Source organism: Molothrus aeneus, chromosome 5 (assembly GCF_037042795.1).
Source record: "Molothrus aeneus isolate 106 chromosome 5, BPBGC_Maene_1.0, whole genome shotgun sequence".
Lineage (NCBI taxonomy): Eukaryota > Metazoa > Chordata > Aves > Passeriformes > Icteridae > Molothrus > Molothrus aeneus.
In genome coordinates this window covers 21,453,786-21,472,727 of record NC_089650.1, presented here as the reverse complement: position 1 = coordinate 21,472,727, position 18,942 = coordinate 21,453,786, and the positions used below count along the sequence as shown (strand labels likewise).

The 18,942-nt window shown below is 40.1% G+C and overlaps 1 protein-coding gene across 4 annotated transcripts in view; it reads left to right on the top strand.

The window, feature by feature from the left end:
- Positions 1–18,942, top strand: part of TCF20 (transcription factor 20) — a 129,198-nt gene that overhangs the window by 89,334 nt on the left and 20,922 nt on the right. The window lies entirely within an intron of this gene.

Genomic DNA, 18,942 nt, shown 5'->3' with positions numbered 1-18,942 from the left:
CACTGATAATTTACTTTCTCCAGAGAGGGAGTATACAATGAGTGAGAAGTAATGGGTAAAATTAAAGCAGGGACAAAGGAAAAACTTTTTTCACAACTTCCTGATTGTGGATGGACACGTTCACTGTTCTTGATTTCCTGAGGCAGAAGTTGATGTTTTAAAACCAGTTATGTGCCTTGCTTTGCCATTGTCACTATCCTGCATTGCTTTTTTTATGGTTATCTTTTTTTGTATTGTTCTCTGTCCTGGGTCAGACCATGGAAGAGGCATAGAACTACTTTTTCCTGTTGCCTTCAGTTTCTTCCTTTTCTAAACAGTGTTGGGATCCAGTTTTTATCTTCTTTCCTCTGTATTGTTACATACAGCGTGCTTATTTCCTCCTCATGAGCTTTTTCTCTGCAAGTTTGATTCCTGGCTTGTTCTAAATTTTCACTCAACTGTTCTTTGACAGTAATTACATGCTTCTCTGCCCTAACTTGATTTGGCTTGCATTCTTGTTTCTAGTCTCTCATTAAACATAGTCAGTTAATTTCATTTGGTTTTCATCGAGCCATGCCTGCATGCTTGTTCTGATGCAACTGCTGAATTTCTTATCTCTGATAATTGCAAGGTTTCTTTCAGGTCCTCCACCACCGTTTGGATTCCACTCGCAGTGTGGCCTGCTTTCATTTGTCTGGTAGTTCACCAGTATTTTGAATTTGTATCTCTCCAGCCTGATTTTCCCTTTTTACTGTGTGTAGGGTGTGTCTTTCACTTAGGATTCTGGTTTTCCCAATAGCAAATGCCTTTTTTACAAGTTCTTGAACCGCTTCAGTTATCCTCCAGTGATCCTTTTTGTGTCCCTGTTTGTGCAAAGGACATAAGCCCAGCTGTGCTAAAACATGCTGTGTTGAGAGGCTCTAATCAAACTTGTTCAATAATAGCAGCCCGTTATCCACATTTTCATGTGGGTTTTTGCATGTTGTTTGACGTCTAGTTCTTTCTCTGCGTGGAATCTTTGACTTTCTGATTGAATATGCTTTGGCTTACCCTTTAGCACTTTCTTCCAACTGTTACAATCATCTCCTATTTACAAGTAAAAAAAAATTTTTTCCTCTTCTTCTTAACCGTTTCATCTGCCTTTATGGCACCTTACAAAAATATCTCCTTATCTCCCTTGAACTTTGTGTTCTTTTCCTCTACCTCTTTCCCTCAATCACTTCCTCAATTCCTCTATCTTTTCTTTTCCCTCATAATGCCAGTAGAAATAAGTGTTTCTCTTTAAAAAAAAAAAAAAAGTACAAAATGCTTGTGGCCTCTCTTGCCTTTGCAACTACCTCTTAATTTCCTTTTTCTTTTTTCATCTCAAAGTTCTTTGAGTGCATTGTCTGGGGCTCTTGTCCTCCACTGTGGCTTCAGTTGTGCTCTACTGCAGTTGTAATCAGTGTTTATGGTGATCTTTTCCCAGTTAAGGTTCAGATCCAGTGCCTAATTTTCCATTTTTCTGTCGACTACATTATCACTATCAGCTGTGCTGCTTTTGAAGTGTTGTTCCACCTTTGTTTCCTGCCTGTGTCTTTTGATTACCTCCTTGCTTTCCATTGTATTTTTCAGAGAGACTGTTTTTCATTACTTCATGCTTTTTTTGTGGGCTCACTGAAGTTTGCTTGTGCTTTTTTTTTTTTTTAATCCTGGAATAGCATGCTTTTGAGTAGCTCTTGGTAACTCAATTACTTTCTTCCAGAGTCTTGTAGAGCTTCCTTTTTTCTCCAGATTCATGTTATTTCAACACAAACTTAAAAATTGCTCTTGAATTCATAGTGAGTTTCCAAAATCTCACTTTAAAACATGGCTTTTAATCTACGTTATCCTTAATCCATTGTCTGTCATTTTATTCTGATTTTCATGTCACTCAGATTCACAGTCTCATTTGGTTTTAAAACTATTTCTTCCTAATCCTTCCTATTTAAGGCTGCAAGAAATACTGCTTACTTTTGGTATATGATAAATAATATGTAGTCTTTCAGTGCTCTCCACTGTTCTGTCTAGATCCATTTTTTATCTGTTCATAAGACTGAACTTTCAGGGACAATTGTCTTGTGTGTACATTTTGTTTTGCTCTAGAATCATAGAATGTCTTGAATTGGAAGCGACCTTAAAAGATCAAACCCCCTGCTGTGGGTAGGGACACCTTCCACTAGAGCAGGCTGCTTAGGGCCCCTTCCAATCTGGCCTTGAACACTTCAAGGAATGGGCTGTCCACAACTGCTCTGGATAACTTGTTCCAATGCCTCACCACCCTCACAGTAAAGAATTTCTTCCTAATACCTAAGTTAAACCTACTCTCAGTTTGAAACCATTCACCCTTGTCCTGTCACTACATGTTCTTGTAAGTAGCCTCTCTCTTGTATGTTCCCTTCAGCTAGTGGAAGGCCACAATTAAGTCACCCTGAAGCCTTCTCTTTTCCAGACTGAACAATCCCAGTGCTCTCAGCCTTTCCTTGTAAGGAGAGATGCTCTGTCCCTTTAATCATTTTGGTGGCCTCCTCTGGACTTGCAAAGACTGTCTTGTTCTTTTTGCATAGAACAAAAAAGGTCTATGTCCTTTTTTGTGCAGAAGACCTCAGAGCTAGATGCAGCACTACAGGTGAGGTGTCACCAGTGCAGAGCAAAGGGGCAGAATCCCCTCCTTCATCCTCTGCCCATGCTCCTTTGGATGCAGCCCAGGATACAATTGGCTTTCTGTGCTGTGAGTGCCATTGCTGAGTCGTGTCCAGCCTCTTGTCCACCTGCACTCCCAAATCCTTCTTGGCAAGGCTGCCCTTGATCCCTTCATGCCCCAGCTGGTGTTGATACCAGGGGTTGCCCCAACCCAGGTGCAGCACCTTGCACTGGGTCTTGTTAAACCTCATGAGATTTCCATGTGCTCACTTTTGAGTCTGTCCAGATCCCTATGGCTGGCATCCCATCCTTCAGGTGAGTGAAGAGCACCACTCAGCTTGGTCCCTTCATCTGTGTCATTAGTGAAGACATTAAATAACTCTGGTGCCAATGCAGACCCCTGAGGGACACCACTGGTCACTGATACCCACTGGGACTCTGAGCCTTTGATCTCTACCCTCTGGATGTGACTGTCTGACCAATTCCTAATCCATCTAATGCGTCAAATCTGTCACTCTTCAGTTTGGAGAGAAGGGTGTTGTGTGGGACTGTCTAAAGCCTTACATTTCAAAAGCATTACATATAAATTCCATCCTCACCTTTTCCCAGGGAGGAAGGAGTCACTCCATCATAGAAAGCCACTACGTTGGTCAGGCAGGACTTGTCCTCTGGTGAAGCTGTGCTGGCTGTCCTGAATCAGCTCCCTGTCCCCTGTGTGCCTTAGTACAGCTTCTAGGAGGATCTGTTCCATGATCTTCCCAGGCACAGAGGTGAGCCTGACAGGTTGGTAGTTCCCAGGGTCCTCCTTTCTGCCCTTTTTACAGATTTGTACAATGTTTCCCTTTTCCACTCACCTGGGGTTTCACCTGACTAGCAACTTTTCAAATACCATGGAGCGTGGTTTAGGAATCACATCAGCAGACTCTCTCAGGAATCTCAGCTACATCTTTTCAGATCCCATAGACTTGTGTACATTCATGTTCCTTAGGTGTTCATTAACCTGATCTTTGTATACAGTGGGAGGAACACTTGCCTACCCCAGTCCCCATCCTGTCATCCATCCACTTGAGAGGTGTGGGAAGAGAGGTTGCCATTGGAGACTGAGGCAAAAAATTTGTTGAGTACCTCAGCCTTCTCCTCGTCCATTGTTAGCTGTTTGCCAGCATTGTTTATGGTAGGGAGTACACCTTCTTTGTCCTTCCTTTTCTGGTTAACCTACCTATAGAAGACCTTCCTTGCATTCCTTTTCAGGTTCAGTTCCAGCTTTGCCTTGGCCTTCTCCAGACTATCCCTGCACAACTGAACTTCATCCCTATGCTCTTCCCATGTTACCTGTCCTTGTTTCCACTGCCTGTGTCTTTGTTTCTTTCCCTTTAGTTTGACCAAGAGTTCCCTACTCAGCCATCCAGTCTCTTGGCTTCCTTGCTCAGTTTCTTGGTTCTGAGAATTGCTAGCTCTTGAACTCTATAGAAGACTTCCATAAAGATCTGCCAGCTCAGTTCTGCTCCTGTTTTCCTGAGGGCAGTCTCCCAGGGTACCCTATTGACTATCTCCTTGAAGAGCTGGAAGTTTGCTTTCCTGAAGTTCAAGGGCTTAACTTTACTCCTTACCTGACCCATATCACTCAGGACTGCAAAATCCACCAATGCACGATTGCTCCATCCCAGTCTGCCTCCCATCTTGACATTCCCAGTTAGTTAATTTACACTGGTGATAATCAAATCCAGTATCAAGTTCCCTGTGGCAGGGTTATCACCTGGCTCAAGAAGCTATCTTCCATGCATTGCAGGAGTCTCCTGGATTGCCTGCAGTTACCTTGGTGCTTTCCCAGTAGCTGTCAAGGTGGCTGAAGTCCCCCAGCAGGACTGGAGCATGTGAGCACGACGCCTCCTGTGCCTGGGGCAAAGGCTTTGTCAATGGGCTCCCCTTGGTCAGGCAGCTGCAGCAGACCCCGGCCTCAGGGTTCCTTTTGTTACCTCAGTGTCTGATTTTTACCCACAGTATTTCATGGCTGTTCTTCAGAGACAACTCTTCACACTCAATGCACCTCTTGACATAGAGGGCAACCCCTCCACCTCTCCCTCCTTTGTCTCCTGAACAGCTCATAGCCATTGATAGTCACACTCCAGTCACACAATTTGCCCCACCAAGTTTCAGTAATGGCAACGAGGTCATAACTTTCCAGCAGCATGGTGGTATCCAGCCCCTCCTTTGGTTTGTTGCCCATTCTGTGTGCTTTGGTGTACAGGCACCTTGGCCAGGCTGTTGGCTGCATCACCTTCCCAGAGGAACACCCCTTAATTCCTTTGAGATATTTCCCTGCTGGTATCCCTGTTGGCTTCTGTTACCTCAGGAGTCCCTGGCTCACCTCTGTAAGACTCCAAGTGTGCTCCAGTGTGGCCAGCACATTTCAGAGTCAAGGGCAGAGTGCCCTCACTAGTACCCTGTTTCTCTAACCTTTGCATCTCATCCCACAGCTTGCCAAGGACAAGCCTAATACTGTCCCCCTCCCGAATCAGAGTTGAAAGCTCTGTATTGTGTCTCATACAAATACAGTACCCTGAGATGATGCTTGGCTCCTCTGTATAGCATCCGTAAGAGTAATCCATTTATCACCCCTGTGACAAATAATGGAAAAGGTTTTCTTCTAGCATTTTTTTTCCTGTTGTAGCGAGCTGTTGTGCTGGTTTCTCTTCTGGAAGCAGTGTAACCTCATCCCTTCAGCTCACAGAGGGTTACGTGCAGCACTAAGATGGCCATGGGGTATTCAGAGGTGTGCCTGCCAGAAGCCATCCCCAGGCAGTGGAAAGGCTCTGTTGAACTCAAGTCTCCTGTCCTGCTGCCTGAGGAAAGCCTTCTGGCTCACACAGCTGATTTCCTATGCTTGTTGCATATGCTTTTTCTTTACCTTCTCTGTGCTTTGCAAGTGCTTTTTCTCTTTTTTCCTCTGACATGCAGTTCATTAGTGTTGCTGTCATGGAAAAGCAGATGTGCAAATCAAGTAGCTGCTTCCTACCAGGAACAAGTAGAGAGATGTGTGCACAGGCACACAGGAATGTGGCTCTTGGATTTTGTCTATGGGTAAGGAAGGACATTAGCATATGGTATATGAAGGGTCATGATCCTGGAAGTGAATAATTCATGTATGTAACTCATTCTGTGCAAATTAAATATTCCCATAACTAAAAATTACCTAAACTGTCTGTGGTACCAACAGGGTAAATATGCACCAATTTAAACTGAATCCATACCATTAAATGAGTTGAAATATTTTCTTTAGACACCTGGCTCAGTTGCTGTTGTTTATGCAGCACTCTAGTATAGAAATAGGAAACTTAAACCTCTAGTCAAAGGCCATTGATGTAGGTAGTGATACAAGTAACCTGTCCTGTGTTTCTTCTTCTCACACCTGTCACCTATTTTTTTATCACATGAAAGCTCATTATAGATTTTTTTTTCCCCTGGACACCTATTTCTCACATGCTTTCCAAGATCAGAAAATAATTTTTCTTGCTAAGTTGTTTCTTTTATGAATAAATGTCTGTCTTAGTGCAGTTTTTTTGACAACTGGCCCATAGTCAATCTCAAGAAAGGAGTTTTATTTATGTGAAGGTGCTCAAAGATCAAATTGTACCAGATGCTCAAGAAGAATTCCTGAGAAGGCATTATCTTAAAAAGGTTTATCAAACTGTGAAGTGACTCTCCAGAACTTTGAGCTTTCCTTAAAGTCTGTTTTCACTCTGGACTGAAAATGGTGTGTGTTATCTGCTAAGCAGCAATCCAGGTGATTTCCAAAGTGCTAGAATCTGCCTTTCTTGAAGGCAAAAAGGTGTTCCTTTTACTCAGGTCACTCTGCTGTGCTTTTTGGTTCTGAGAATGTGATCTAATTAATTGGGCTGCTTCAGATGCAGAATGACTTAATCCTTCTCCTTATTTTGAGGCTCAGATAAGATACCCCAGCAGATGAGCTAAGGAGTCTGTCTCCCTCATAAACTGTTAATGCATAGTCACGGTGCTAAGTGGCCTTCTTGCAGTTAGATTTTTTTTGTTCCAATGCTGATGAAATCTTGAACTGAAAAAATGCCATCTCCTTAGTGCTAGGTGATCCTGTTGCTTATAAAATTTTTTCTTTCAAATACTGTAGGTGGCCAGAAAGTTCCCTGTCTTGTCTATTCTTTCACCATTTTTCTGTTAATGAGAAGTTCATTTCCATGTAAGATGAAGTATTGGTTACCTTTGAAACTGGAAGAATTATGGAGTCACTTTGGTAGTTGTCAGCAGTTTTAATGTTCAAAAGAATTGATGGTCTTTAGTCTCTGCATTAAATATATGAAGCTGTAAATGAAGAGAGCAATGCAGATAATGTTCTTTGTGTTAAGTTGAATCCAAGATAGTTCAGCTATTGTTTTCTAAAAAGCTGTTCACTAGGAAGGTGGTATGCTATTTCTTACAGGGCTTTTTTGTAAGACATGTTTTTTCCTAAGGCAGAGGCTCTGACCTAGCACATGTATTACTTCTGGTTAGGATGGGTTTTTTTGTTTGTTTGTATTTTTTTTTCTTCTACCCCTGCTCTTATCCGAATTGACCTTGCTGAAGATAAATGTAGCTTGTGTTCCTGCTGAGAGCGTTTTGTGAAAGGAAAGCTTGTTTATCCCCCTTTTAAAGATCTCTTTAAAAGGTCTAAAAAAATGTAATGCTTTTCTCATCAATCTCTGCATCTCTCCCAGCTTTAGAAATGTTTTAATCCTTATACATGGAAAGGAGTCCTTGGAACCTGTTTCCTTTGTTGCTCCTTATTGAAAAGATCATCTTGGATTTCAATCAGGTGAACTTCAGAGTAACAAATGGTGAAGGGTGAAACCTGCCCATGATCTACAGTGGAGCAGAAGATTCTATGTTTTCTCTCACCAGTCTGTAATTTTGTCTGTCCAGCTCTCCATGGATTCTCTTTCAAAGCCTGCTCTTTATGCAAAGTGGAAAAATCTACCTGCTTCAGGACTCCTAACAGACCTGCTTTGAAGGTCTGATAGAGTTTAGTGATGAGAAGTTTAGTACCTAAATGCCTGAAGTCTCTTTCTCTTCAGTTTGATACTAGATACTTGTATTTTTCATGCCTATTGGGCAGTGGTAGCCTTGTGTCTCATGTTGTGAGTGTGTCTTTGTTAGTTTTAGAGGTAGGTTTGCCCGTTACCCATATTTCACAGGGAACAGCTCCTGGTTTTGCACAGGTAAGTTGTTCTTGACTTGTGACTCCTGATAGTTGATCTTCCACCGTATCTTATTTGGAGGAAGTTGCCTTTCTATAATACTTTGTTTACTCTGATGCTTTCATAGAACCATTTTCTTTTGTTTACCTCTACCCCTACCCTTTACCTTCTGGACCCTAGCTGTAAATTGGGTAAAGAAGGATGCCTGGAGGGATCACTAGGATTTAAACTATTCATATTCTCAAATTTGGGAAATCACAGCCTAACAGAAAAGCTCCCACGCTCTGTAAGTAATTGCTTATAAAAGGTTCCTGGCTGTATAGCTAATCAAGTGGCTAAGCCAGCGAATTGGTATGAACTGGGAAAATTGTGGCAGGTTAGCTGCCTTTGGCAAAACAAAGCAAAACAGTTTCTAGGCCCAGAAACCTGACTACTGTAGTACCATACAAGTATAAAGGTGTAAGTTCATTCTGAATCTCTCATTTGGCACAGGTGGGCTCTCTTATCCCTAAGCCAGAGCAGGAGGGAGCTGCTGTCATGAGGAGGGATCCTGCTTTATTTTCTTTGTGAGCTGCTTGCTTCCACTACTTCACTTGCACTAGATCTACCTACCACGTGTGCATTTGCACAGTGGGCTGATTTGTAGCCAGCTAATCCATCAGAAGACTAGCTTGGGGTGGGGGAATCTTTATGCCAGATCAGCCGTCTGACTCTGCTTACCCTCTGAACCATGTTTGCTGCATCTGAGAGGGAGTGTCCTTTCCACTGGTAATGATAACCATTAGATCAATTTAGCTGTAACATAAAATTGTGCCCAGGTGCCACCAGCACTTGAAAGGGTTTCAGGTCTATGGTACTACTATTTAATAGTGTTTGGAGAAGAATGTTAACCTTTTATTCATCATCTTTCTTTGTAGAGAAGAAAAACATGCAGAACCTAGTAATTTTTTTCTCCCAAACCCACTCTCACCTACTCCTCCTCCCCCCCGCCAAACCAAAGCATGAAACCAAAAAAACTCCTCAAGTGCAGGAGTTCTGTGTTAGGTCAAGGTTCCACTGAAATAATGATCTGCTGCTTCAAAAATAACATGCCTGACAACACACAGGAAGGAACAGTTGTATTTCGACACCTAGAGCTGTGTTAGTAGGGACACATTTCAAGAGTAGGAAGAAGTGACACTGGAGCTTTTTAATTTTTCACTGTGGGGGAAGGGAAGCAGATTTAAAATCACTGCCAGCAGTGGTTGGAAAAGGGATGTACTGAGAACATTGCTTGCTTGTTTTTATCTCTGGAAACAGCTTTTAGTATGCTTTAGCCCTCCAATGAGGATTGCCACAGAACCTTGAGGCACTTTCTACAGTTACCCTTAAAGTGGCTGAATTCCTGGTTTTCATTGACAGACTGTGCCCAAATACCTAGTTATCTGAGCTGGAAATGTGCACTCTAGCGTAATACTCGTTTTCATTCCTCAGGAAATGGCAGCATCTTTAATATTCTTCTGCAGTGTTACAAAAATAAGAAAGCATGAAATTTTGGGTGGAGGAGAAATTCTGAAAGACAGCTGAATGATGAACTTCAGATTTGGTTTTCTCAGAAAGGCATTGCCATCTGCTGTGCCACTGAAAGTCTGTGCTGTCATGACTCCTGCTCTGTAAGAGTAATCCTCCACAGGGAGGAGAACCTGGGAGGAGCCCCTGGTGTATCTCAGTTCACTGCCTTCCTCTCTTGGGGACCTGGAAGTGTGAATCACTACTGCTGCAGCACTTGGTAGCTTACAGCAACTCTGTGCATTGGTACCACAAGCCTTAAATGCTAAAGAGCTGAGCAGACAGAATCCACATGTACATGTCTAATGCAAATGTTTCAATATCTTAAATTATCAGAAGCCAGTAATTACATTTGTAAAATGAAGTTGGTTTTCTTTAGCTTTACTGTGAGTAGGAGTGAGGTGAATTTGGTGCAGCCTATTGGTGATTATGGACTGAAGGTGATAGGAATCACATTTTAGTTGTGATCTCAAGCATAAAGTTGATGCTGGTAAGAGGAAAGACTCCAGTATTGACCCCTTTGTAATGGGGGAGAGAGAAGATGCAGGGAAGTACTTTCTGTGCATCTTTATTATAGCAGACTCCTTTGTCATTAGTTTATCCCAAAGTACAGGCATTATGTCTGTGCTTGCATGTGGTTTTATATTTTACTGTTTGTCTTGCATGTGGAGTGAGGAAAGTGGAAAATAGATTTACTGACAATGGAGTGTTGGGAAAGAATAGGATGTTTACCCACTTACATGAGTTGTAGCCAAGAGCACTGGAAACTTGTATGCAAAAAGCAGCTTGCTCATTCCACAGTTGCCTTTCTGTAAAGCATCAGGAATCCTCATCATTTCTGTACAGTTTTAATTTAAAAATACATTTAAGTAACTTAATTTTGAGGAAGCTCTTCTGAATGTGAATGGGGCCTTCTCTGTGCAGGAGATTTCTAGACAAAGCTTTAGAGCTTTTTGTCTGGCTTATCCACAAGCTCACACAGTCTTTTTTTTTTTTTTTTTGTAAGATTTCAATTGCCTGTTACCATAGGGGTGCCAAACTCTTACTAAATTTTCAATAGTGAGTGAATGCAATCCATTTATGTGTCATTTTAGCTTGAATCTTTGTAAACTGTGCTGGTAAAAAGTTTGTTAAGATTCCCCAAAATTTTGGAGGAGAGTTGTTGCGTTGTTGGTGTTTTGTTTTGTTAACCAATTTTTTAAACTTAGACTAATTCCAGATGGTTGTCACTTCAGCTGTATTCCTTTAGCTTTGTTAGAAGAACACTACTAGCAAATAAGTTTATTCTGCTCCATGCCTCGGTATTTAAAATGGTTTGTATTTGATTACAATGGGCAAAAGTGCAGACTTAAATGTATTTTTCCTGATTTTTGGGGAAAAAAAAATTCTTTTTTCATCTTTCATCTGTCTTACTGACTATGAAAAGAGGTCAATTTCTGAAGATAAGAATTCATTACTTTCTTTTAGATAATATTTAGTAGATTATTAGAATTGTGTTCTATCTTTTGTAAGACCTTTTTAAATTTAAAAATCTACAATTTTTACATTTTATTTTTAAAATAAACATTATATTGAATTCTTTGGTCACTGAATAAGTAAGAGTAATGCTTCAATTATACTAGTGTTCTACTATTCATAATAAAGGAAAGCTCTCCAAGCATGGCAATGCAAACCAAGTTCATAAAAAGTTATCTACATGTAAGGCTTTATGCCAGATTGGGATAGGAATTCTGCAGGCAAAACTGGGACACTTACTAATGGTGGTATGAAATTACTTTAAAATCATGAATTCACAGGATGGTTTGGGTTGGAAGAGACCTTACAGGAACACCTTCCATGAGACCAGGCTGTTCAAAGCTACATCCAACCTGGCCTTGAAGACTTCTGGGGATGGGGGGCATCCAGAGCATCTTCGTACAGCATTCCACTGCTTCATCCTCACAGTAAAGAATTTCCTCCTAATACCTAATTTAAACCTCTCCTCTTAGTTTAAAACCATTCCCCATTGTTCTGTCACTATCTGCCCATGTTGAAAGTTGCTCTCTCTCATTTTTATAAGCCCCTTTAGGTACTGGAAGGGTCTGTAAGGTCTCCCTGAAGCCTTCTCTCCAGGCTGAACAACCCCAGCTCTCTCTGTCTTCATAGCAAAGGTGCTCCTGCCCTCTCATCATCTTTGTGGCTTTATAGAAAGCAGGTTTTAAACTTTCTTCTTTTCAAAAGTAGATTTCAATCTGTCCATTATAAGCCTAGTTATATAACCTCAATATATTTTTTAATTAGAGAAATATGTTCTGAAAGAGGTTAGATTAATTTCCCTAGATTTAGAAAGATGAGTAAAAATAAAACTGAAGTATGATGAGTATTCATGTAATAATTTTAGAAACTACAGCAAAATTATAACTAGTTTTTTGCCTTAAAGAATGTTACTCTACAGAGACAAGAACTGGAGAAAAGAAGCTCTTTCTGTGCAGCACATTGTGCCTGAGGTTATGGAAGGAGCCAGAAGAGTAGTTTGGGTTCCCTGAATTGTAAACTCATCCTTCTTAGCTAATTTATACTATGCTGCTCTTATCCTGTTGTGCTCTGGCTAGTCTGTTGGCAGAGGAAATATTTTTCAAACAATTTTATACACTTAACTGGACTCTGTGTAGAGGATAGTCTTCATGGATAGAGCACTTTGGCAAAAAGTTATTAATAAGCCTTTATTGTTATGGATTGGATCCCAGCCAGCTGCTTAGTGATTAAAGTTTAATTGCATGATGATTAGTTTTCATTAGTAAGAAATTAGCATTCAACAGCAGTCTTGTGTTGCTAAAGCTATGGGTAAGCATAAGTGGCTAGAGCCATGTTGAGGGAGAAGGGTATGTAGCTGGAGACGTGGGCACAGAGCTGTTTGGAATATGGGAATAAGGATTTTGAGGTTTAGTTGACCTCATCCGCTTGCTCCTACTGCAGCATTAGGAGGATGGATGGGAGTGGGGAATGGAGCAAATGTCCAGAAGAGCACAGCCTGCACATTAGCCTGAGTGTAGGGAGCTAACAAAATAATCATCACCCTGAAAAGGACCTTTGAAGGTCTGAGTTACTCTCTAAGTAACACTGGTTTTCATAGACTTGTCCCTCTCCTTGCCACAACTAAAGCTCCTTTTTCAGAATTCCCCTCTGAATTGGTGAAATTCCTTTTTTTACTTTGACAGCAGCCCTTAATTGTTTTGTGCCACTGTGGGGTAAATTAGGAGAAAGATGAGTGCAGGGCAAGGGCTGGGTGAAGTGAAACAAATGAGGGCAGAGGGAGGTAGGAGTGTAGCAAAAGGTCAAGGCTTCTTTGTGTTAGAGGTACAAATGAGTGAAGAGTGCCCCATGTAAACCATTTCTGCTTCACTGAGGAATCTGTTGTGAAGATGAAATATGGTGGTAATTTCATCTAGGCTAAATTAGGGTTGTTAGAAGCCATTTTTCTTGTCCACACCTCCCCTTCTGCCAGCAGTAGTGCTCTGTGACTGAAGTGAGTTAGGTGGGTGATCGAGCCAGCAAATCCCTCCCTCACCCCATTCCCATTTTAATCAGGCTAATTTTTGGCTGGACTGGCTTTCTTGACTTTCACTGTCAGTACTGATACAGAGAAATGCTAGGCATAGGAGGGGGCTGCAGGCTGTGCAAGAATAAACTCAGGTCTTAAAATGATTTGGAAGTGGGAAGCCTGGTCAAGATCATGACTTCATATGGAAAGTTCTTCCAAAATGATATTACTAATTATGCAAAGTAGTAAATTTTAACAATTTTTTTTAAAAAAGGAGCAGTTTAAAGATTATCTAAGGTGGTTTTCAAATGTATGTATTTATTACTGATGTCAAGTACATCCATCTCATTGTCTAGACATAGGAAAAGATGGGGGCTTTCTTTATTATGATGATCCCATGATTCAGAAGCACAAGGGACTGGATGCTCCCTTCCCTCTCCTGGCCTACTTTGCCAGCTGGAGTAACCTAAACCAGACATTTTCTTCCAATTAAAAGGTCTCCAGTAGCTACAGTTTCTTCTGAGAAATTCTGACAGTGCTCAGTGTATGGTTTTAATGGTGTAGATCTACTTAAGTTGTCTTCAGACTTGCCATAGGAGGCAAAATACCAGTGTAGGACTTGGTCTAAATTCCAGCCCAAGGCACAAGACACTGCTGAGTGGCAAAGCCTTCCCAGGGCTCTGGGTGTTGCAGCTGCACTGTTTGTCACCACCTGGGCTGCTGGTGGTAAAAATAGATTGCCTTTCTGAGGTCTGGCTGCACAACTGATTGCAGCATAAGTGCAGTCAGGTCTTATCTCAGTCAGCTGATTGTTGCCTGGGTCATAAGCTTTCCTTCTGTTTGAGAAAATATTAAAATTCAATGTTAAAAACTGGTTGTGCAGTCTTCATTTACTAGTGATTTTTTCCCCTCATTTCTATCTTGCATATTTTCTTTTGATTTGTGCTTGCAGCTAGGAGACTTAATTCAGCTGTATTTCTTTTTCTCATGGATACTCATTTCACAACATGGTTTTGTTGTTACTTTGCACTAGACTGCTGTTAATTGCAGCTTTTCTTGTGCTTCCAAATCCTTTACTCTTACTGAGAACTCACACTTGCTAAATTTCAGAAAGTTATTGATGATTAAAGGCGACTGACCAGCTTCATAAAAGACTTACTGCTAGGGGAGGGGAAGCGGGAGGAGAAGGGCATCCTGGCATGAATCTCTGAAATGCGGATTTTCACTGGAGGATACTGCTGCTCAATGTGAAGCTTAAAAGGAAAATAAAAAAGGTGGGTGGGGATGAGAGGGGAAAAGTAAGTTCATGTGCTTGAGTTCAGGTATGAAAGCTGTGAACTTTTCTGATTTCGTGCCTGTGCTGTCAGAAATTGCTGCATGGCCTTTGATAAACCATCTCTAATTATTCTGTAAAGGAGGCTTTAGGATCACTTATTTTGTGACCATTAAGTCAAACTGGTAGGGTGCTCTGGAAGTGTGTTTAAGTTGTCAGATGTTCTCAATTAAATTGCAAGATCAGGGAGCTGATGCAAAGCTTCATGGTTTAGTTGCATAGATGTAATGGCAGGAAGATAAATTTAAGTTTGTTCATGTATCATTTAGAGTCAGGTCCAAAAAGATAATAAATATGTTTTGTAATGTGTTCATTTGCTGTTAGCTTTCTCTTTTCTTGTAAAAGGTAAAAATGCTGAAAATACTAATAGCAGTGTACTTGTCCCATATGTAAATTCATTGTTATATATAATTGTTAAGATTTTTCTTGGGAAGTAACTCTCCAAGTTAAATTTCATCACTAAAATTTCAGAGTTGACATAGTTCATAACTGATGCTTTCCAGAAAACCAACATTATTTTTTTGTTTAATGTTAACTTTAGGAAATTGTTTAGAAAAATTCAATACTCACATTATAGGTACATAAAACTATTTTACAGTGGGTTTTATGCAGTCTTAAGTCCTGTACTTAAATTTAATTATTCTTCCTTTCAAATGTTAGTTTATCCTTGAGAGGTATAAGGATTCTTTAGTGATGCCACATGGTACCACTTGAAGCAGAAACTTTCAGAGGCAGTTCCTGGGGAACAGGTGTTATAAAGAGCTACCAATAAATTCAGTTTCCTGGCCAAATAGCTATAAGGGTAATGCCAAAAGAAGAATTGTCTGTTCTGAAGCTATCTTAACAAAGAAGACTTTAATGTTGACTTACTCTTCTGCTTTTGGGCTAGAGCCTTCAGAAGATGAAGGAATAAGTTAGAAGAGGATGTGTTTATGTAAAATAAAAGAAAAACAAAACAAAAACACATGTATCCTTTGATTTCTACCTCAGGTGAAAAAAAGATTGAAATTTCTCTTTGATCTTGTCCAGTGATTTATTTCTAATAATCTGTGGCTCATCCCAGTCCTTTTTTCCTAGCATAGATTGATCCAGATTTATAAAACTGAAGGTGTGGCTTGCAAATGAATAATATTATTGCCTTTACCATGATTCAGCAGTGTTCTGAGCCCAGAAGATCTTCATTAGTCCTTTCCCTTCAGATCTCAGGAGAACCCCATCTAATCCTTAGATGGAGGAAATTCTTCTTTCAGGGGAACCACATTATGTCTGTCCTTTAAAGAAATTACTGACACTACCTCAGCTGCTGTGTAATATCCAGCTGGAATGCCATCCAGGCTTGGACTGCTGCTATTTATATTTTCTGCCTCTTCTAAACTGCTGCTAGCTCATACCGTGTTTTCCTGTGTCGTATCTGTGACAATCCTACAGACACTCCATATCCTTTTATAAATTCAGTTTAGAATTCATAAACAGTACCTACTATTGCAATGGGCAGTTTAAGCACCACATATATTATTATGGTTTGGAGGGGTTTTTTTTCCTGTTGATTATTGAATAATGAATTAACATATTCTCTCTAAACCAGCGAATATTACTTTGCATAGAGCACCTTCTGTCTATCTGGGGACGTTTCATCAGTATGTGCTAATTGTCTACTTGCCCTCAGCTGTGATTGATGATTTATTGCTGTGGTTTGTAAGATTGTAATATTTTTTGGGTTTTTTTTTTAATACTGATATGTTACTTGAGAGCTTATCACTAAAGAGAGATCTACCGACTTGCAGGCATTTCTCTTTCTGCAAAGCATTGCGCCTTTACCTCTTCTCTTGGATTTACCCTCTGCTGCTTTTCCTCAGTGGTAGCAACAGCCCCCAGTGACCTCAGGAATACTGGTGTGCCCTTCATTACTCCTTATTGGAGCTCTGCTGCCAACCACGGCTTCTGTGGCTTTCTGGGGAAGCTGTCTTCTTCTTTCTTTAATGGTATTGACTAGTAGTTTTCTTTGCTACCTTTTTTCTAGAGACAAGTTATTTATTTTCCAGTAAGATAAACATTGTACTTTTTTCACCTCTCTTTGCAGTAAAATGTATTTTGACTGCGCAGCAGTCATTCTTCAGACCTCAATTTAAGAATTGGTATTCTTAGTACGAAGTGCAATTTCGATGGAATGCTGTCACAAACATTTGCTGTTCTAAACGGTCATTTTCACATTCCTACTTCTGTCACATTCATCTGCCCACCTCCTATTTTCTTACGCCTCAAGCATAAGGCACTCATCATTATTTTATCTGCCTTTATCCTGCTGCTTTTTCTTCTTTCAGTTTCAAAAACTTAAGATTTACTTCCAGTCAGTACACCCTGGCTAATTTTATAATTTCCCAAATTAAGTGCTTCACTTTCAAACCCCTGCACATTTACCTTTGTTTTTCTTCATGCATTTCTTCAAAGCCCTTCTTGTCTGGGATTTATGCTGAATAATTGGATATGCTTAGCCTGCTGCTGAGATGGACTCTGCCCAACACTGCTGGCTCAGGCTCACCGTTCCTATTTCATCCCTTTGCATCCACCAACGCTTTGTTCTCTGTTACCGAAGTGTCTTGCACAGTGGGGCTCTGTTTATGATGAAGGCCTGCACAGATTATTACAAGTAATGACAAATGGTGTATTTCTGTCCAGTGTTACAAGTCTTTGAGTCATTGATGGGATGGGTTTGTGCTGCACCCTTTTTCCTGTCAGGTTGCACAGATATGTAATATCTTGTCAAAATATTTTGCATTTACAGTTTGCTTTTATCAAAAGTATTTCTTTAATATTAAGCCTTTATAAAGATTTTGTTTCTGTTGTATCCACTGCTCCTAATAACATAGGGATTGTGTCTTTAATGAACCAATATTTTTTTTTGTTTTGTTTTGAGCCTTTTAGTAAATATTCAGCATAATCTCTTTTTTTCTTTCATTAGAAAAAAGTTGGCTCTGTTAAGCAGTTTGCCTCTTGAAAACCTTGAGTTTATTGCATTTTCTTGTTTATGTCAGGTTTGTTCCTTTTTTATATCACTCCAGACAATGATACTCAAACCTATTGCTTTTCTGGTAATAATTATGATGGAGTTGTTGCTTTCTTTTAAGGTAACTGCATGCTGTTGTTTCATGCTCTACACGGTAGATCTTGCATTAAATAGAAATTCACAATATGTGTGGATATTTCCTGTAATCAGTATCCAAGATGGCTGGGAAATAAATCTAGTACTGGTAGAAAATTCAACTGGAGCAAATGCTCTCTTGCTGACTGTGCTGTTTCCACTACTCTGTGGGTCCTTATCACATAATCACTGCTTGAAAATTTGAATTTCTTTTTCCTCTTTTAAGTCTGCTTTTCTATCTTTCAAACCTTTTTGTAACTAAATTGCACTATTGTTGCATGTTTAATTCCCCAAATGAAAAGTCAAGATAACATAAACTGTATTATTTTTTCTGCTAGACTTGCATACTTTGGCAAATTCAAATCCCTATACTTAAACGTGGTTTTCTGAACTGTTTCATTCAGGGTGTTCTTTGAATCAAAGGAAAAAAGATTTACACATTTCTTAGCTTGTTGGACTTGGTGGTCTATATGTTATTTTAATATTCCTTTTAAAATATGAAATGGCTACATAGGTATGTACTTAGCCTGTTTAACTGAAATTAAACATGCTTTTGCAGCACCATTAAAATTACGGGTTTTGTTAATTTTGCTAAATCTGTTTTAGTTAGCCCCTGGTTGACTCTTGAAGGACCTAACCTCTATTCTGGTTCAGTTACACTGCGTCTTTTTCATTTGGGTTTTTTCTCCTTCCATTGTGTGGAGGAGGCGGGAAGGGTTCATCCCCCTTCAAGTCTTGGCTCTTCAGCAGTCTCATGTATTCATGCGCAGTTAAGCCTTTGATCACTCCACCAAGTGAATGAAACAGGCTTGTAAGGAGTAGTGAACATGAATTTATCAGTTAGGTTGGAATTTTAGTCTTTTTTTATATAGTGTACAGTTTAGCTCAACCTTCCTGTTAGGGAGGTAAAACTAAAGAGTCTTAAAAACTTGTAACCAAACAGTGTTTATTTGGTGCCTGAATTCTTTTTGATAATCATGGGGAGGCAGGGAGTTTGTTGTTCGTTGTGGAATTTCACAATCCCATCTCTTGGTGTTCCCAAGAGCTGCCTTTCCAGACAGGTGCAAAAGTACCTTTTGTTGTGGTGTCCTGTCTCCAGCAATGGCTGTGTATTTACCACTTCACATAGTCAGAGATTTGTAGTAAACTAGGCATGTGCAGAATGATAGTTGCACATTTTTTCCTTCCTTTCAGCAACCACAGCTTTAGAGTTGTAGCTTTGGTATCCCTGTGTTTACCAGGCAGAGGCATACCTATCCTTGATGAACTGGTCTAATCTGTTTTTGAACTTGTTTATCTTTTTGCTAGTGCGCCATTCTTTAGCAATGACTTTTAGTTACTTGAGTGAAAAAAACCCCAGGTTTATGTTACATTTGAACCTGCTCTTCCTTCTTGGACATGGCTAAGAATCATTCCCTTATGTGCATCATATTGGATTTTGTAGGTTTCAGTCCCCCTTCAGTTCTCTCTTTTCCAAAATACTTAGACTTCTCTTATATACCAGTTCTTTACATTCCTAGTTATCTCTGTGGTCTGTCCATTTTTGTTTCTGGTT